The sequence below is a fragment of the Vespa velutina genome, chromosome 1 (genome assembly GCF_912470025.1).
Source record: "Vespa velutina chromosome 1, iVesVel2.1, whole genome shotgun sequence".
Taxonomy (NCBI): Eukaryota; Metazoa; Arthropoda; class Insecta; order Hymenoptera; family Vespidae; genus Vespa; species Vespa velutina.
The window spans coordinates 4,284,240-4,306,663 of NC_062188.1; the positions used below are offsets into that span (position 1 = coordinate 4,284,240).

At 29.9% G+C, this 22,424-nt stretch overlaps 1 long non-coding RNA gene across 2 annotated transcripts; it reads left to right on the forward strand.

Annotated features, from left to right (window-relative positions):
* Positions 1-8,806: 8,806 nt before the first annotated feature.
* LOC124948324 lies at positions 8,807-10,193 on the forward strand. Of its 2 annotated transcripts, none has more exons than XR_007100668.1 (3): positions 8,807-9,099; positions 9,212-9,440; positions 9,624-10,193. It is a non-coding gene; the product is annotated as an uncharacterized LOC124948324 (long non-coding RNA). The 2 variants fall into 2 exon arrangements; XR_007100657.1 differs by having other exon boundaries at positions 8,807-9,095.
* The last annotated feature ends 12,231 nt before the right edge of the window (positions 10,194-22,424 follow it).

Here is a 22,424-nt window from a genome sequence, read left to right on the forward strand (position 1 = left end):
CAAGTGTCAAACTTGTCTATTTCTATGTTTTTTTTTTCTATTTCTATATTAGTTAAAACAAATTTCTTTATGATATATCAATTTTATTATATGTTAATAATCCTATTATTCAAATAATTATCTTTGCCTATTATTCATATAATCTAGAGATGAATCGTGTAACTATTCATTGAAAAATTTCAAATATTATTAATTGAAAATTTGATTCGATTATAAATTAATCAAACAAATATGTTAAATGTTCGCTTTATTAAGGTAATTATCTAATATGATCCCTTAATCTCTTATTGAAAAGAAAAAGGATGTGCAAATACCTATTTATACGATATATACGATATCGAATACCTTCGAGGGATTGAACACCTGCATATAATCTCGTGAGTTTTTCGTGTAAAATTACGATATATTTTCTGGAGATCATCATTATATTTAATGTACCATTATTATATTTATCATATCATTATATTTATTGTACCGTCATACAATCATGGCAGCCAATATCTTCGAAATAAAAAGCTTTCTTAAGATAGATTTAAGTTAAACTCCAAGGAGATAATCGATAATAACTAATGTCGATTGATCCAAGAAATAATTCATTAAATGGTCCATTATCTGAGAATGATCCTAACATGATGGATGAAAGTAATTATTATTATAACTTATTACTCTTTCTTCTTTTTTCATTTTATGATTTTATTGGTTTACTATTTTTACATATTATCATTTATCATAAAATTAATATCGATTAATATCGAAATATTGATCTTTATTACTGTTTCTATTTTTCTTAATAACTTTCGATTTATTATTTTACTGCAATACAATTATGGAAGGCAATATTTTCGAAAGAGTTACTTTTGAAAAAGACGTCTTCAATATTCTTGAGGCATTGTTTACACTCTATTTAAAAGTAAATACCTACTCGATATCGTTGGAACAAATCATTTACTGCAATTTTTTTTTACTCAGTATTTTTTTTTTGCCAAATTTTTCCCATAACATCCTCTCTTTCTCTACAGGCCGTAATCGCACTCTACCACACAGTACTTCCTTTTAACATCACACACTTTTACATCCTTATCTACGTATGCATTTACTAGATAGCACAATTAATATGTAAAATAATATGTAATTACTAACATAAAAAAAAAAAAACACGTTTAGTTATTTTCCTTAAGAGTTCGAGGACTGTTCCAATCATCAAAGTAGTGTAGACTGTTACTCTCGCCAAAAACTCAAGTACGGATAATGGTTCGAGTATGCGCAATACAACTGACGTAGGAAAAGAATCAACAGGCTTTTATATTGCGAACCAAAGCTATTAGAAAAGAATTACTTTTCTCTGATTGATCAATTCTAATCGATTTCTTATATGAATCAGTTAATCTCCACCTTTTAGTTTTTCTGCTTTTCAATTGTTTCTTGAAACAATTAATAATATTAGATAATTCATGTGTGTTGTAAGCGTCGTAATGTTTGCTAATCACATATATTTAATTTTTACAAATCAAGCTTGACTGACTGAATCATGATAGGCGAAATATAATAGTATAATAATATAATTATATACTTATATTAATGATGATTTTAAATATGTTATTTTTATAAATGTTATATGATTTTTAAATATGATAAATGATTTTTATGATACACTAAGTTTACCAGTGAATCACGCTATGTGATGTGTTGAAATTCCAAGTTGTGCTTTGACAGAGAGTGCTAATTTGCTTCTTAATATGTTATTTTAGGATTATATTGTAACTCAACTAAGATAAGATTAGACTTCGACTGACGTAATTTGTTGAAAAAGGAAAATGGAAATTTTATTTCAGTTGATTTTTTATAGTGTTAGCATGTTAATAGTGTAAAATGTAAGTATTTTAAATTGTAGTTGTAAAGATTTTGAATTATAGTTGTGGACGTATATGGATAGTTCGTAATGGTCATACCGATGCTAATCTAATGTATTAGTCCTTGTTCTGGTGACTGTCATAACTTACAAATTAATATATTAAAGAAAATGACAGATAAATCTATCTTATCTATGATTTTATCAATGATTTTATATTATAAATTTATTTATTATTAAATTTCTTAACACATTTTCGAGAATGTGTTTAACTAAAAATGTTTAAGTTCGAATAATAAGTTTATCATATAAATCTCATTTTAGTAAATATACAATAAATTTCTAAAAACATATATTCTTTAATAATATACAGACCTTAAGAATGAATATTAATTCATTCTTTATTCGTATTCACAATTTGATTATATACTTGAGTATCCGCACTATCGGTTATGATTAGTTATAATCTGGTTATCACATCATATGCCAATAGTTTATTATTTAATTTGGGGATTAGTTTAACTTGGATTACCATTTTTAATGGCACTATTTTCGGAAAATAAATTATAATTTTTTAAAAAGATAAAGAAAAAAAATAAACAGACAAAAATAAAGTTTAATATACTTAATGTTTAATTTCTTTAGTTTTATGATACTTCTATATTTATTCTAACAGAGTTGCATTATAATAAACAAATTAAAGCAAGATTTGACCGGAAGAAAATTCGTAACGAAGGATTCTGAAACATATATCAAAATTATTATCAAAAGATAAATAGAAAAAGAATATTAGAGCGGCAACGAACCTTTTGTAAACTTATTTCAATTTACTTATTATTAGTTTTATGGCCCCTATATGTAAGGGACGTAAAGTACCTGCTTATCTTAATTGATTTTTCTTTCATAGAAAATACAACTACAAGAACTTATAAGTCAATTCGGAAAGAACTTATAAGAAGAATTATTTAGACATTGATTGTCCTAAAATAAATCATTTTTAATATTTTTGCTATAAATGAAAAAAGAATTGTTTAAACACGTAAAGTTGTATTTAACATAAAATTATATGTCCTAAAATAAATCCTTTTTAATATTTTTATTATAAAAGAAATAACTAAAATTTTATAACTGTAATTTTGTAATTATAATTTTGAAAAATTATAAAAATCAGGAAATGAAAATATAAAGAAGGTAATTGTCAAAAATATTATATATTACAAAAAAGAAACAATAGAAATAACTATTACCATTAAAAAGAAAATGGCAAAAATTTATGACATTGAAAGACAATAAAAGAAAGAAGTGGAAAGATATAAAAAGGGAAGATGATTTTCGGAAAAATGGAAAAGGACTCTAAGGAAAAAAAAATGAAAGGATTAACACATCGAGCCTTAGTTAAACATCGTTGGAAGGAGTTAATCCTTCCTAGACAAATATTTTTTTGTTGCCTCCATTTTGCTACTAGGACTACTTTTTTTGTATATTTCTCGTAAAAAAACCAGCCCTCTTTTTGCTTTGCTTTTTGTATCTATTATATAAGGTGACGAAAGAGAAACTCTTTCTAGCCTAAAAAAGTATATATCGCTGTGGGCCTGGAGTCATAAACGTGAGAAGAAAAAAAAAAGAAAATAGAAAAAAAAAAAAGAAAAAGGATGGAAGAAGAACGTCTTCTTCTTCTTTTATTTAAGTATTTTTGGATTTTTACGATTTCGCTACAAGAAAATGACGAACAACCTTTTTTGTGCTTAAAAAAGATGCCATGTTTTCTGTAAACAATATCGAAAACGATTATTCCTGTAGCGAGGAAGATCTCGTTTCTTTAATGTAAATATCTTACTTTTTTCCTTTGGTTGACATTTCTTTACAATCTTTTTGCCTTTTTTGCAGAATCTTTTTTTTACTCGAAAAGATTGTTAAAAAATGTAAACAATCTAATTTCACGAGAATACAATATAGTTAAGTAAGCATGGTAATTTTATAAAGTATAGAAGATCCCAGAGAAAGATAGACTATCTGACTGGTTCTAATGTTAATTTTCCAACACTTTTGATGATTTTTTGTACGTAAATAAGTATTGTATAATACTCTCTAACTGTGAGCTTCCGTCGCAGAAAGTTACTTCAGAGAGAAAGGTCTAGCGAGCACTGACCTGAAGAAACAGTTTTAAAATCGAATTAATGTTGAAATTTCCTAATCAAAACTTTGGTTCATCCACGATAGTGGCCTGTATTTTGTAGTCACCGGTTATATACATGAAATCTACTTTTACGTTCATAAATTCGTCCAACGATCTCTTCGATGTTTTAATCAAACTAAAGTCACTGAAGTTTTATCCAACGCTAGTACTACTATTTCATTATCAACGATACCTATCTCCCATCTATGTATATATCATCGACACGGACATTTTTTTTATAACTCTACCTGTGAATTCATCGGAAGATTGAAATACGTGAATGTCATTCTTTACCATAAGTTTTTCTTCAATGTCGAAAATTAATCATATCTTCGATTTTTGGCAACTGAAAAAAAAAGATCAACTGAAATATTCCATTCTAAATGAATCTTTTAAAAAGAAATGTATTTTTTCTTTTATGTATATATAATAATAATAATAATAATAATAATAACATGATAAATATTTTATTAAATAATTATTGTATATGAATTATGGAAGCGAATGAAAATTTTATTGAAAATGCATTAAAAGTAATAAACATATATTATTCCGTATAAATAATGAATATTAATGATAATGATAAATTCTACGAGTATACTGGATAAGAGGATTTTTTTAATAACAATTTAGAAGCTCGGGAGAAGAAGTAAAAGTAAAAAGGGATGCGAGGAAAAAGCACGAATGTTCCGCACACTCAGACGTATCTATGACTTAATAAAACATTTCGGTCAAGGCTGACAGTAGGTCATTCGCACAAATTTAAACGTTAGAAATAAAAAGAGGAGAAAAGTAGAGGAAACTTAGGTAGATATAGAAGAGAAGGAGCAATTAAAGTGTGGCACGTGCCACACTGTGGGAAGTCTACTAAAGATTTGACAATATTTACAAAGCCCCCTAGATAAAGTAAATTAACAAGAAAGATTTATGTGTTTAACGAAGTAGATTTGACAATATAGTATTTTTCTACAGGTGTACAAAAGTTTTTTTACAAGTATACAAATATTTTTCAAGGACGAACGTTTTTTTTATAGTCGAGTTTTACGAAATATTAAAACAGAATCATCCTCCCATCTTTCCTAAACTTTCGATTCAGTAACTGTTACTGTTACGAATTCATTGAGAAATTAACAGCTGATATATCGTAAAAGATGATTTTCATTATCCTTGGATAATGTAAAATCATTTAGGCTAAAATAAAAATTCATTTGAGCTGATTTTGTCGAATGGTTAAACAAAAAAGATAAGCATTTTGATGTATCTTTTCTAAAATGTTAGCTAACTTACGAAATGAAATCTGTAATAAAATACATTCATTGAAATTACGATCGAGGACGATTGTCAAACGTGGACATGGTTTCTACGTATCGAATCGCTGAAATTGTAGTTTAACAACGTGTTCAATGTCCTTGACACAATATTTGCACGTAGAATTTAAAAAAAAAGGAATGCAACCTTTTGAAACACGAAAAGGAGAATCGATTTAGTTTGCTAGAAAAGACAGCTTCTAAAGAGAACAAAAAGCATCAGTAGGACATCAGCTTCGAAGTTTATCACAGTCATCGTACCCTGGAGTTTATGTTGTACCGAAAATAAACCTAAGGCAATGTTTTGGCAACAATGAATCTTCGGAATTTTTTTTATAAACAAATACGATTTTAATAATTTCTTATCTGACTATCAGTATAATTTGCTTAAATCATTCTAATCTTTTAATGGCAATCATTATAAGCCTCGAGACACATACTCTCGAGGATAGAATATTCAATGTAATCATCGTAACATGTATATTTCATAATTGTGTAAAGTAATTCCATAAAATTTGTATAATTTGAAATAATTAATTTGAGAGTTAATTATAAAAATTATATTTCCTTACGTTTTTTGAATTTATTTGCTAAATGTATGAAAAATAATCATCATTTAAAATATCTCATTTTTTTTTTGGTTAAGAACAGATATAATTACGTTCATCTAATGTATTATATAGACCGAATAAACATCAGAGAAAAATAGTGTAAGGATCTTGCAAGCGAAGATAAAGTTAAGAAAGGATGAAAGGAAAGAAGGATGGGGCATCGTCGAGGTCGCAGCTGGCGACGCTCAAAGCCAATTATGCGAACGTAGCACGGGATCGGAGTCGTTTTCGCAAATCCCTATCCTCGTGTACGTGCCGACGGACAGTGAGACGAAGCGAAAAAGGGTAGTTTGGGGTTGGATACGTGATACAATACGAAGAGAGAAGTACAGACTTGACTGCGCTATAACGGATTAACGGCTACGATTTATTCGCAAGTAATTGCTTCCGCCCTTTAATTAACTCGCATTTATTTCGTATAATGGCGTGTGGCAGTACACGGGCAGCTACCCCGTTGCTCTATTTTTCTAGCATTTTCGAAGAAAAGAGTAGTATCACCATCAGAATATTCTCGATTATAATGTCGAATTCTGATTCGAAGAGGAATTTGATTCGAGGGGAAATAAAGATCGGCAATTTCCAAAAGACGATTCTAACTAATACGAAAAATTTCTCCTATCTTTACTAATAACTATATAAAGAACGATAAAGTATAGTCCCAATATACAGGATTATCTTATCTTTCTTATTATCGATAGTTGGCGAAGAACCAATATGAGCACTGTATGGCTGCTATGGTTACGTCCAATATATTCGCTCAATGACGAAGAATCCGATCATCCGCATTATTATCGTGCTTCGTCACAAATCAGGAGAGAGCACTATCTCATTTCAGCTTCACTGGTAATGTATATATATATATATACACCATGTTATGTATTCTATTTATAAAGAATCCATTTTCAAAAAAGACTTTCTTTGTTAAATCTTCCTACTCTTACTCTCTGATATCTTCTTTCTTTTTTTTTTGGTAAATCAGACAAATTTGAATAGAGAAAATATTGATTTTTCTATCGTCTTGATGTTGAACATCTATCATCGCATTCATTGCATTAGCATGTTAAAAGACGAAATTGTTGTTGAAAATTTACAGCTTTGAAATCGATTCCTTTACATTGAGAGGAAAGTAATAATCGATGTAAAACAAATCTATTGAGTCACTTAAGGAAGAAGAAATGAAGAATGTCACAAAATACAAAAATAAAAAGAAGTATGAAAAAAAAGTGATAATATACCAAAGGAGAGCCGCTGTATTTGCTATCAACCAATGCAATTGATTTTGGATGGATCCGCCTATTCTTGAACAGAAAATAACAGATCAGGCACTGTTATTTTGATTAGTATATTACTGCTATGAAAATTTAAATCTTCTCCTTACCTTCGTGTGACTTTTATCAAAAAATGAAGTTTTCGCGACATCGTCGTTACTTCGCATTTGTTTTTCTAACCTATATATCTATATCTAGAAATAAATCAAATAAATAAATTCAGATGGACATTGTAAACGGAAAAAATAATTTGTATAATTTTCCGTCCTAAAAAAATTAATGTTTAAAAAATTTTATCTGATTGTATGAGCTGAAAATATAAGATAATTTTTATTAAAGCAAGTTTATGCTTAAAAAATGAATTAAAGAATAGTAATATTGTAAAGATCAAAAAAGAAAGTAACTAAACTTATACCCGAAGATGAGTAAACTAATATCTATTGAGTATCGATGATAATGATACCTTGAACGTAAACCCAGTAGTTCAAGGTAGCTAAGAATATTCAAGACCGCATCTAATTCGCAAATATCCGAAACACAATCTATTACGGCGAGAATCTTCTTTCAATAATTGTCGAAGCCCTGTTTACCAACAAATATTGTGTATTTAAAGATATACCGACTTTCTCAAGTTTGAATTGCGTGAAAAATTTACTCCTGTCACGTTCTCATCTTTAGTCCACAACTTTTACGCTACATTATTGTCAATCAAATTTTCTTGAAGACACAAAATTCGTATGAACCTCGAAAGAGAAAGTTACGAAGGAACGTTAAGAAACATTAAGAAAAGTCTAGAAACGAAAATTGCAATTCACTGATATTTCTGCCAGAAAAAAAAAGAAAAGAAAAGAAAAGAAAAGGAAAGATATTAGTTACATGGTAAAATACTTTAACGAATTTAATGTATTATAGGAAAAAAAAAGAAGAAAAAAAAAATGGAAATATCAAATGGTTACCTCAAATTCTACCGGATGCTTTGGTTTATGACTGAAAAAACTTTACGGCTAAAATGAAAAAATACCTCCCTTTGAGTCGAAATTCTTCTTGAATGAAAATGGGAAGCTGACAGATGGATTCTTTTTAACGCGTTTCGTTGCGGTTGTTTTTCTTCTCACGTTCGATAAAAGAAGAACTTTCGTTTTGACGAGAATATTAGTAGACATTACTTGTATCTTCTTCTTGACAAACCAAGGACGTTTCATTTATTGAAAAGAATTTTCTAACCGGCTACTGAACATTCATTTATCCTATCTTCTTCACTTTTCAAACTTCTCGTGAGTTTCTAACATTTCAAAAATATCCAAAATATATGAAAAATAAAATGGAGCATCTACGTAGTAGATTTATTACGTTTATCCACAAGCATACGAACACCAAATGTGAACAATAAATGCTTATTCTAATATAATATAGTTATAAATAAATTATAATATCTAAAACAGAGTATATTTATTAATTCTACCGATAAATTCTCAAGCGGATTTGAGATGGAACTAACTTTCCTTCCAATTTTTCCATTTATATATATTATAACACATTAGGATTAGAAACTTTCCTTAGTGTCTTCTCATTGGTTGTTTGTAAATAGTGGGAAGTCGTAGTGTTGAACTTAACCAATATGATGTTCTTTCTTTCTTTCTAATCAGAGATCAGTTTTTCAAATTAATTTCAACTGTTTATACTTAACTGCTTTTACCAACTTTCTGAATCAACAATTGCCCATGCGACTATTGAATATAATTGTCAGAAGAACTTTTAGATGTTAGAAACGATTCTATTTTAAAGACTCTGCAGGTTATATATTGATTTACGAAAACGATTCCATGCGAGGAAAAGATTCTGTGTATAAATGTTATCCATTACATTCCAAGAGTGTATAAAAGTGTGAGTGAGTTTCTAAACATTATTATTCTCTTTTTCCTCTTGCTCTTCTCGCCAAGATAAAATCCAATCTATCATTCGTCTTTCTCTAAATATATTTATATTCGATAAAATTCCAGGAACGAATTTCAAATTAACGAATTATTTTGTAAGAGAGATGAGAAGGAATGGAGATCGAATACGCTTCGTGTCAGAATGTCGTCGCTATCAATGTTCTGTTTATCTTTCAAATGACTATAAATCATGGCGTTGACGGATCGTTGGAAAAAAATAAAAACAAAACAAAACGAAATGAGCAGTAAATGGAGTCAAGATGCACTCGCATACAATTCTCTTGTAATTTTCAAGGTAATGAACACTATAAATAAACATGATCGGCCAATAATTCAATTGCATTGTCACAACAAAAGATCATCGATAATAATAGGATGCGCGTGTTAATGCTAGTATTTGTGTTTAGTATGATTATATGAGTATTTGTGTTTAGTTAGATGCTATTAGTAATATCCTAATATTATAATTTTTTTTAAGGGAAAAAAGATAAAGATAAAAAACGAAGAGAAAAAGAAAAAGGAAAATATAGGGAAAAAAATGAGATGTTAAAGAGCTCCATGATAAGATTTAAAATTTTCAGCGTATAAGAAGTCAATGAAAAAGGTCCGATCAATCAGTAGTTGTGATGGAGCCGACCTAGTTATGTCACTCCAAATAAACCAATCCTCCTACTTACCATGTATTAATCTTGTATTAACCTATATTTTTTCAAGATTACAAATATTCGTGCATTTTTCTTTTACAAAAGTATACCCTAGGAATTTATAATACTAGGAATTTATAGTACTAATAGTACTATTTCTTGACTATTAATAGTTTTTTTCATAATATTTAGTAAAAATTTTTCTCCCGTTATTATTGAGATAAACAAATCTTTAACGATTTATTGTACTTATAGTTTCTGAAATAATAATTTTTAGCTACAAGAATACTATTGATATAATACATTAGTAAAATAAAATACACTTTTAAATACAAACAATTTAGGTAATAAATTTAATACATATCCATAATTATAATATTAAATTGTTTAAAGAAAAATTATATAATATTACCATAAATCTATTAAACATTAAAATATTTTATCTTTGTGAAAGAAATTCTCAAAACATTATTTAACAAAAAATTATTAATTAATAATAAATTTATTATAATATTGAAATGCTCACTCTCATTGTATAAGTTTCATCTTGAATATCTAAGTTCTCTACAAAGTTGCTTTTTGTTTATTTAACAGAATTTATTCTTGTATTAACAATAATTTGATCATATACATATCAAAAAGCTTCCACATACTATTTGGCACTAAAAGATGAAAACTGAAGACATACAAATCACTTTTATGTTATTACTGAAACAGACAAAACAAATGCTCTTAATATAATTCACTTATATCCTTTTTACATTTTATAAGTTAACGATTGTATAAATGTACTTTTCAAAAGTAGTCTTCAGCCAGATAAATAATTTTCTGTAATGTACCTGGACATTTGACAGCAATATTTGAAAATATAAATATAATTGTGTCATCCTTCGTTTTTTTTATTTTATTAAATACGTATAATACAATGTTTATAAATAAAGAAAATTTATGACTGTATATTTTATAAAAATATTACAAAAACCAGATACATATTTATATGATGTGAAATAAAATGATATGCAATTGTAATAAAGGATATAATTATTTACCTTACTAAAAATTTAATTATGCAAAATTATTAATGAATTTCTGTTGTTATGCTAGGGATAGTTTAAAATTTTGTATGCCTTTGTAAATTTTTTAATAAACCTTTTATATGATATAAACATTTGACATAAACATATAACATGAGTGTGAATCATATGTTTTAAGTCATTCTAAGTAATTATAATTATAACATATTGAAATAAAAGAATTGATAATCTTGTAGTTCTAAACATATGAAGGATAGTTTATATATTCGTATTTAAAAATAAATACCAACCTAAACAATATGAATATTGCGCAATTAATTCTGCGCAATCTACCAACCAAACAAATTAGTATGATTATCTCATACCATTGGTCATTTAATCAATAATATATTGGGTCATATATATTGCTTTTAAATTTCGAGCTCCATCTGTACGATCGTTGCATAATAATATTCGTATCAAGAGAGTTTAACCATACGCGTTCGCCCTCTGACGATATAAATGAAAATCAACAAATATATAATTACGATAGATATCGGTATTGAAGAGAACTGAACATGAATCGAATCAGCAAAAAGAAAAAATTGTATCATTAAATTTACAAACCTTAGCATTACTTTATTATTGAATAATATATAATATCAATTGAATTTTCAAATTAAGACTTTTTTTTTTAATATATGTGTATATGAAAAAGTTAAAAATCATACTATTCTAATAAATTATTTATATTGTAAGTATTATTCAAGTACATATATTAAAGAGTTTAATCGTAAACGAAATCGAAAATATTGTCTTAGACATTTCATAGGAGATTGAGACTGGTCGACATAAAGGATAACGAGGATGAAAATATATGTATCCAGATCGAGCTTATCTTTTCGCGCACTCGTAAACCTTTGAACGATGCCCTTAAAAACTATGAAAGGTAGCAGTCACTAGTGATAGTAGTGTAGATTCTATTAAATCCTAATTCTGTTGTTCTTGCTGTTGCTCCTACTAACAGCACAAATGACGGGAAAAATATAAGATACATTTGTATCTATAACTACAGCGAGCAATCCAGACTCTGCATAATGAAACATTATTTCCTTCCAAGAAAAACTTTCATATATATCAAACAAGCTAACACGTGGGCATCCACAAAAATAAATCGAAATATTTCGTTCATTGTTTGTTACATTTAAAAGAATAATTGTTTTCTTCTTATAGAGTGTTTTCTATCAATCGATAGCAATAGTATAACAATATAACAAATGATACCTTAGTAATAAATAATAAACGATATTGAAGAATGATTAACGTTTGACGAAGAGTTTAATTATAATTCTAATCTCAAAGTTCTTTCTCCTCTTCTTTTATTTTTTTTTTTTTTTTTAGATTGTTCTAATATTATCAAATTTATCGGTACGTACAATTCGATAAGAATTTGATAACTCGAAAGCAATCGCGCTCGTAGAATGGTGGAATACGATTTTCCGCCGGTTGGTTATCCCAAATTTTCATCCCTTCTTCATCCCAGCTACGGTAGAAGGAAGGAGAAACGATCGTCCGGAGGGTAATCCGGCGAAGAAATTTCGAGGCATGATCCCCCTCTGATTCGTTTTACGGCAGTCGTTCTCTCGAATTAGGATGGAATAAGAAAGAATCCGTGAACATGTTGAATCCGAAGGAATAACTTGCCTACTTCTCTGCTTTTCTCGAAGACGAAAGAATTAGATTTTTATGTATCGTAGAAATTATTTTTTAAATGGGTATGTATTATTCTCATAAAGATTTCTTTTATTTTTATTCACGTAGACTTTTTCTAATATATCCAGAAAATATATTCTTTCTTTCTTCTTCTTTTTTCTTTTTTCTTTCATTTAAAAAAACGCACCAGTCATCGGAGGATTTACATTTTTTAATGACACATCCAAAGGCATAATTTATCATCCTGTAGTAATGCCATACTTGATAGAACTGGTCACTAGATTATTGATGACTGATGTCTTAAATGGGATTATCTATACAAGTATTATCCAACATATGTTAACGTTTTGTAAAATAACACGTCATATATATATATATATATATATATATATATATATATATATATATAAAATCCAATATTTTCATTTAATAAAATATAATGAAAATATGTATCTATTTTTATAATCGAGATATAGATGTGATTAATGAATGTAATTAACTGGATAAATATTGAACGTAGTTCTGTTTTTCTCAGACCGATCATCCTATCATCCCCTTTTAGAAACTCCCTCCGAAAAGGACGTTAAACCGAGTGATTTAACTTCTCGCAGTAGGGATCATCGCGATTGTCATCGTAACATCATGTATATCCGTTACATATGGAGCAATCGTGTTTATTATTTTGTGGGGCGCCAACATGCGTGTCCCCACGTTACACTTGCTAGAAGGGTAATCCGTACCTGCTGTCAGTAAATAAGAGAATGAGTTGCTAAGGGGTTAAAGGGGATAAAAGGGTTGCTGAAGAAATTAATCGAGCGTAGAACAACGGCTTTGCTGGATAATTCGAAAGGATTATTACATGAGGATAACGTGAAGAAAATTGTTCAAATAATCTAAAGATAAAAATCGTTGTACAATAAAGAAAAAGTGATCTTGAAAAATCTTAAATATCATTCATTGAAAAATAATTCGATTATGGGTCAGTCAAACGAATACGTTAAACGTTAATCTTAGAAAGAAAATTATCGAATATGATCCCTTAATCTCAGGGCAGGTGCAAGATAGATTTTTTAAATGAAGAGAAGCTTGTCGAAAAGAAGAAGGGTGTGCAAATTGGTGGAGGAACAATAGAGATATATGGAGGAGGAATCCGCCGAAGGGATTACCTAGCAAATATTTATGTAGCGAATCCCACGAGACAGAAGAGGATCATCAAATTCCAATGACAAAACTAGCCTCGTTGACGCGACCCCTCGGCCTTCGGAGGGTTGAGTACTCGCATATGCTCTCGCGCGTCTTTCATTGGATTGCAATAATTACAAGATTTTTTTTCTTCGAGGGTGTGTTCACACCCTCCTTCTCTCTTTCTATTTTCAGTTCTTTATCCAGCACTGATTTTGATTGATGATGATGCTTCCCTTATGGCTTTTTCGAAACATTTAGTTCAGCCTACATCATTATTCCTGTATGGAAAAATAAAAAGAAATATTATTGTCATAGTTGATGACTTTCTTTTATATCTAATCATTGTCGAAGAATAAAAAATGGATAAGCAATCAATAAAAAATTTGACCCGATAAAGAAAGATCAAAATCAATGAGATACAGAGTGTATACTGATCCAAAAGTATATAAATTACTTTCATTATAAATATGACGTAAAAAGGAACATAAGAGAGATTTCCCAGCGCATAACTTTTTTCGCAACCTTATCTTTTCCATCCGCAATTTCTTGATACGCTTCCAAGGCGAGGCAGCGAGTTGCCTTTGATAAATAGACCACTATACCTTATGAATGCTTGATGATGGCATTTCACGAGGCTGCTCATCCACCCTTACCGCATTCGAGGCGAACACAGCGCTTCGTCCCTACGGTGATAGGCGATGAATCTCTCTCTCTCTCTCTTTCTCTCTTTCTCTCTCTCTATCTCTCTATCTCTCTATCTTTCTCTCTTTCTTTCTTTCTTCTCCCTCTCTTTGCCTTTACCAACCTTCTATCTGCCCTTCTCCACCTTCACACGACTTCTAACCACCAATGAACGACGAGCTTGAGGATCCCTGATACGTTCTTTTCACCTTCAATAACGTCTAAGCTATCGACGTAAAAACAAACTAATATATTTTTATAAAAATTACACAATTTTTTCACAATTTCATTTTCTCGCCAATATATCGATATATCATTACTGTTTCTTCGTTTAGTTTTTTTTTCTTTCTGACAGAATATCCAATTCCATACATTCGAGTTAAAAAAGAAAAAGAAAAAACGTACGAAATAAAATATTTGCGTTTCAATTTGTTGATAAGATCTTTGATAAATCGATACTACTTCGTATTCTAACAAACAACGGTACGGGATTATAAGGAAAAAATCGAATATCCTTTCACATCTTTTCGGCATTCGTCTCTGTCTCTGTTCCTGTCCTCCACCCTTAACGCCTTGCCACCGCCAATCGGATGCTGCGCGAAAGAGGAGGAGCGGCAAAGCGTAAAGCTCCCCTCCATTTCGCAGAGCCTCCCTTCTTTACCTTCTCGCTTTGGTCTCTTCTCTCGTTTTGGCCCCCCACGAAGTATTGACCCGATATCTTCTTCCTCTCTCTTTCTCTCTTTCTCTTCTCTCTTCTACACCCCTCCTACCTAGCAACTCTTCCCACGTTGATAAGCGAGATTTCTCAACCATCATGGCCGCCACATTCACTGGGTATATTCCTTTATACCTTGCTTGTACGTTTGACGATCTCAATAATTATTTTCTTTCGAATTCTACTTTTAAAATTCTATTTATTTTTTTTGTTTCCTACATAATCATAAAGTTAAGTATATTATTTGAAGTAGATATTAATTTATTGTTCTAATTGATCCTTTTACAAAACATAATTCAAGATTGTTCATTGGTATATAATTATAATATTAAAAAATGTCTCGAAATTCGAATAATGATCGAAGTTATTATTTGTTCTTATCAACAATATACGCATTTATATTTCATGCTGATTAATTTTGAAATTATAATTGTACTTCAGATTTCAAAACGTTATATTATGTAGGGTGAACGTTAAGCTAGGAGCGTAATAATCCGTATAATGAGCTGGTCTACGCGAACCAGTTAATTAGAACGCGTTTCGGTAGTTCATGCAAAACATTATCTTCTCTTCTCGCTTACTCGCAGTCATGAGGATGGCTGACCTCTTTCAAAATATTCGATATACTGACTTTTTCCAATGACGTAGACATTTTTCAAAAGTTAACATTTGATTTTACGAAAGTGCGATAACACAAAATACTTCAAAACTTAAACATGTCAGTGGATAATTTAAATTATATATCTAACAATATATATAAATATAAATATATATATATATATATATATATATATGCAAAAAGAAAAAAAAAGAAAATAGAAGAAATGGAAGAGAAATGTATTGTAGGCACTGTGTATATGCCACCTACAAATTCGTATATTTTGCGTCTACAAGAAAATGTTGCTACGTAACTCGAGATTAGTGCCAGGAATGCTCCTACTTGTCTTCCTAAACAATTTTCTTTACTTCATTTTGTTGATATTAAAATAAATCGGATACACTTATTTCAATATATATTTTATCGTATTGTTATACTTAATATTTTTGTTTTTTTTTGTTTTTTTTTTTTTTTAAATAAGAATATAAAATTATTACGTTGAATAATAAAATATTGTTCGATACGTATTTTCTTTTCTCCTTTTCTTATCAATATTTGTATTGAACCGAATACACGTTCTAATCGTATACCAAATTTGTTGATATAAATGTTTAAATAATTTAATATGTAAACATTTATTGTTCAAAATATTTTGTTGGATAAATTAAAATTTTTGAGTAGCCGCGCCCCTGAGATATCCCAACGATATCCTTCCACGAGCCAGGCATGTTACATTCCCCAGGACGGTAAAGTCTTGCCGACTAATAAGTTTCATCCTCCGCGTAGTGAGCACCAATTATGAACTTGCTCTGGCCATAATTAAAAAATGTAATTTCACCGCCAGACTTCCACGATCTTAGACATTAACGTTCCACTATATTCTCTCGTATTGTACTAGTGAAAATTTAGAAAGAAAACGTGTTTTCAAACAATTTTTCCATTTATAACATGAACACGTGGAACATATGGTCAACATGAGAACGTGGTCATATTTTTCGTATTTTCATGGCTACCACATTTTATTCATATCTTTAGAAATATAGTTCTTTGAAAGTATACAATAGTATTAGTTCTGCAGTTAACTGTCTACAAAGAAACTGTTAAAAGAAAAAATATCAAAACAACAAAAACATGATAAAATTTTAATGACAGAAACTAAAGGAGACATATGCTTGAGACGTAAGAGAAAAAAAAATTATGCGTATGTGAGTTTACCAACATATATATATATATATACACACACACATACATACACAAATACAGACATAGAAATAGTGCATCTGTTCGCGAGGGATGATACCGTTCTTAGGATCGAGTGATGCTTCAAGTATTCGCGTACGGCCAAGTGAAGAGGTTGCGATATGCTACTTAAATCGTGAAAGCTTTACGACGTGCCGACGGTAGGGAACAGCGAAACGTGTAGACAAACGTTTCACTGTGAGAGCGGCTTAAAAGGTCAACACACAAAGTGTATCATTAAAGACTGCTTCGCCTAACCTGTTCCCTTCTTCTTATATCGTATATCGTAAGAAACTCTTATCTCATTAAGTTCCATTAATATCTATCTTGAACGCAAGAAGAAAGATATTATTTCTAAATGATGTATACTATATTTGCTATATTGTTCTCACATTTATTTATTACCTATACTTCAAAAATAATAAAATAATAAAATAATAAAATAATATAATAATAATAATAATAATAATAATAATGATGATAAAGTGATAAAAAAAAAAGAATTTGACGTCAATTAATAGTAATTTTTAACATAATACGTAGACGGTGTTAATGAATGATAGATATTATCTAGGTAGATATTATCTACATACTTTATTTATTACTAATTTAAACAAATTGCTGTTTATTTTATTTATAGAAAATTCGAAATATCTCTTCAATCCTGTGACGTATAATTTAATCCAAGACTAAAGTCTAATGCAAGAAGGTATCTCCTCATAGCCGCTATCATAGCCGTTCGTTGCTAGAGAATGGTGGAAGATAAAAGGATAGGGGTAGATGGGGGTCTATGCTTTCTCAAACATAATACGGCGTCAAATTTATAACCGAGTTAGCAAAATCTCTCTCTTTCCCTCCCCCTCTCTCTCTCTTCCCTTCTCTTCTCTCTCTTTCTCTCTGCTCGTGTTTAAAAGCACAGCCTCGAAATGACGAGGTGAAATGGTGGAAGAGATTCAGTGAGTAGTTCCGAACGGACGAGGTTGACGCTTTGATTAAATTATAGAATAATCGTGCGAAATTATAGGTATTAACTTTCATCCCGACGCGGATACCCCCTGGAGAGTATACTCCAAGAATTTATTACAATATTCCTGTTCTTCCCGCGATCTATATCTTTCTGATAACGAAAATTGATTTTTTGTGTCGCTATTGATCACTGCGAGAGTAAGTAAATAATCTACATTTTTTTTCTCTTTCAGAGATAGAAATGTATATCTTGTACTTTGTAAAACTCATTTATAAAAAAGGATTATTAAAAATTTATAATTTCAACAATTTCTAAATAGATAAAGGCAATCGCGTTAAAATCGTGTTAAATTCTAAATTACAGCCGTTAATAACAATTATAAAAGTATAGTTTTCAAAGATCGATCTTTATTTTAATGGTCCTAAGTAAAGTTTCGTGTAATTTCAAAGAGACATTCTCTGCTACGTCGTGTTCAAAACGAACGCACCCTTGAGACGCATCTGTCTCCTCGTAATACGCGAGAATAAAAAATGTCACGGGCGCCGATCTGAAAACGTGTCTACGAGCAGAGATTTCTCTTCCTCCGCGGAAAAAGGCGAGGAAAGAAAAAAAAAAATGAAGTGCAGGAAGCAGGAAGAGAGGACATACGGTTCTTAAAGGAGAAAGAAAAAATGCACTTCTATATTGTACCGTTTCCTGGAGTGCTTCCAAATTGCTCCGAACGTATGTGGTTTAAGTGGTTCGCCTAATTTCGTCCTAATTCCGGCACTCAACGTTTGTCTTTCCAAATTGGATCGGTTTCTTAAAAAAAAAAAAAAAAAGAAGAAGAAGAAGGATTTATATGAAAAATAGAACAAAGGTTCTAATGGTAATTTGTATAAAAAAAGGAAAAAAAGAAATAGCAAATGATATTTATGACTCTTCTAAATAAAATACATTTATTGTAAATAAAATTATTCCAACATTTTTAATATTCTAACTATAGAATTCTTATAATTTGAACATTCACCAAATTCCTATATACATAAATAGATGACGACTATAAAATTTTTTATCAATGAATGATAGAAACGGTCATACAAAAGCATGAAACGTATGTAGTACTGCGTAAAAAAGGAAAAAAATAAGTTTTATATTTATAAATAACTGAGGATTTCACGAGTGTAATCACCGACAAAAGTAACTATTAGTTAAACAAAGTATGTAAGTACGCATTCGAATGTTGGCGAGTGTTACAGGCAGGTTCGTGAAGTCTCTAGTGGACCGTTTTAATTAGCACGAAGCCACGAAACACGCTTCAGCGTCGTACAGAATCCCACCCATGGAATCAAGGGATACGTACTGGGATAGTGATGCTGCAAACATGTGTGATAAAAACGAATGAAATCTCCTAACAGGGGACGGCGAAGAAAGCGACAAAGGCTTTCATCTCGCCGCTCACGTCGGCCACCTTTTCGATGATATTTTTCTACGTAAACATAAGAATAATGTATGCCAACACACAGGCATTCTATACAATCAGTAGCACGCATATTAATGACAAATAAATCTTAAAAACGTTTCGACGGATAATCCCAAATGATAGCGATGAATATGATTTCCATATGTGTGCAAATTTTTCTTTTTTTCTTTTTACATTCGACGATTAATGCAATTGGATTAAAAAAAAGAGGTTGGATTATTGTTCATAAATTTATTTGAATCGAATACAATAATTTAACACAATGATACTAAAAAAGATATATATATATTTTTTTTTTAATAACTTGTGTTCATAAAGACACTGTAAAATTTAAATTAGGAAATATCACTTTAACGTAACCACAAATGTTAACGAACTTGACACGGAGTATCTAAAGATGTAGATACGCGTACTGTGAGAATCTTTCTCTGTCAGCGAACGTGTGAAATAATCTTTTCGGAGTCATTTCGCTGTTTTTTTCGTGAACAACGAATGATAAGAGAGACTTAAGAGTTTCGAGCAGTTGCGATCCGTAAGAGCGGGAAATGAGAATGCGTCGAGTTCTTTTCAAGTATATACACATGCTCCTCTATCGTACAATATTTCTTTTACCTTTTTTTCTCCGTTCTTTCGGTAAGTCAGATTTGGTTCGCTCTTTATATTCTCGCTGACTAGTTGAAACATCCTCGAATGTTCAAAATAAGATAAAAATTTATAAGAAAGATTTAATAAGGAAAATAAATCGATTTACTTTAATTAGTTTTATTTGTTTTTAATAAATTTTTTAATTTGTAAAAAAATTTTGGTAAAAAATTAATTTATCAACAGTAATTGTTAATGTGGTCATGCGTTATCATGCAGTAATATTGCGCCGTGCCGATTGAACAATGCTGGTTGTTTTTTCATAAGTTTCTCATGCATGACATCAATTTCACGACAATAAGACATCGCTGTTATAGTTTCGCCTGGTTGTAAAAAGGAATAATGGATCACTCCTTGAGCATTCCACCATATGGTGACCATAATTTTTTTTTTATGAAATTTCGGTTTCGAGGTGTGTCTTGGGGGACATACTCAATCGAAAACGATCTACCCATTGGCTTGATCGTTTTAGATTATCATACAAAATCCACTTTTCATCACAAGAGATGATTTAGTGTAAAAATAACAATCGTGTATTGTGAAGCAACAAAGATGCGCACTTGCTTGAGGCAATAATTCTATTTTTTCTTTACTATTGTTGAATATTTCCTAATGTGGGATTCAACAATACATCGTTTCATGGATGTCCCGAAGATAATCTTCTCCATAATCGATTAAAATAGAAAAAGAAGGAAAACGAAATTTATAGTCGAATTTTGAAAATTTTGTTTCTATGATGAAGTTGAAAATCTTTCTTTTCTTTTTTTTTTTTTTTAGACCTATCGCTTTTCCTGAAAACAATCGAATGCACAAATGTATTTATTTTACTATCTATTCACAATGAGAGATTATTTGTGAGGTAGATATCTCTTCTTCACTTGATATATATCACTTCAAAGCCATTAAAAAGTTTGAAAGACAGTTAACGATAGCATTTGTGCGAAAATCGTACAATAGACCTTCGAATTGGATTCGAATGTTTGCGATGTATCGCTTCGCATGGATGGTACGATTGCTACGCGTTATGGACTGTTATATACTGGCACGTGGATATCCGTGTGGGAGCATACATATACATATATACCTTAGCGAATGTTACCAGGTATTGAACTGCATAGATTTAACGTAGAGCAACGTTACATCGTACACACGAGTAAATTAGACGCTTAATCAAACCGTTTAATCAGCGGCATGATTGCGACCGCATCTGCTTCGGCCGTTCCCGTCAATTATCTATCGTACCTGCTCTTCAATCGTATAATCGCGTTCAAATCTACCGAATAGGCTTTATTGTTCGATACGATATAACATTCGACTTCCTGACAAAAAGGCAATAAAGATAACAAAATTTTTTTAAATGTTCACATGGCTTTCTATAAATTTTTTTTCCATCATTTTTCTCATTTATGATATTAAACAGTATTAACTATCCATTTTAAACTAATCAAGATACTAATTAAGATAATGTATTAGTTAGATATATATTTCATAATTTGGTGATTATTACTCGATTAGTTAGCTCATAGTGACATTAACAAGTAATAATGTTCGTTATTCGAGAAAAAAAAGACGAGTTAAATAATAATAATTCATTAATAAATTTTTAAGGAAAATAATATTTCATGAATTATGTTATATGTAGATTAAGATATTCTTTGCAAAATATTTCTCGAAGAAGGTAGAAATAAAATAGGAAGAATGAAATAGACTCTTCTCACTTGGGAGAAAGTTTCTTTTTCTTTCCTCTCAATTTTTCCCTTTTTCCTTTTCTTTCCTTCTTTTCTTTTTCTTTCTCTTTCTTTATGGCGGTATATTTCCAATGGTTGACCTTCTGCATTTCTTTTTTGTTTTTTATTTGCTTTTTATTTGTTCTTTTTTTATGGTTATAATTTAATAAGGAAAAAAAGATTTATAGGAAATCTAATTACGCATTTACTATTTATTATGTTTGCAAACAAAAGAAGATACTTATTTATTATTGACGTTATCATCAGATCTGAAATAAGTTTACGAAACTATTCTCGTAAATAAATAGAGCCGAAAATAAATATGAAAAAAAGACATCTCTTTCCAATCTGATTAATTAGATTCGTATCCGTTCTGCAAAACTTTTTTCTAGCTCTATATTTAATTAACTATAATTAATATATTCTATTACTATTGGGTTGGCAACTAAGTGATTGCGGATTTTGTCTTCTTATTTGAAATCCGCAATCACATAGTTGCCAACCCAATAATGAATAAATGTTGAAGTTAAATGATATAAAACATAATAAATAATCTATGTAGGAAATAATTTCATTAAATGAATTATTTAATAAAAATGAATATGCAAAAAAGTTTGGTCGTTAGAAAAACCAATTGGATGGATTACCCTAAACCGCATTATCCTAAAAAAAAAATAAAGAAAAACCTATAGT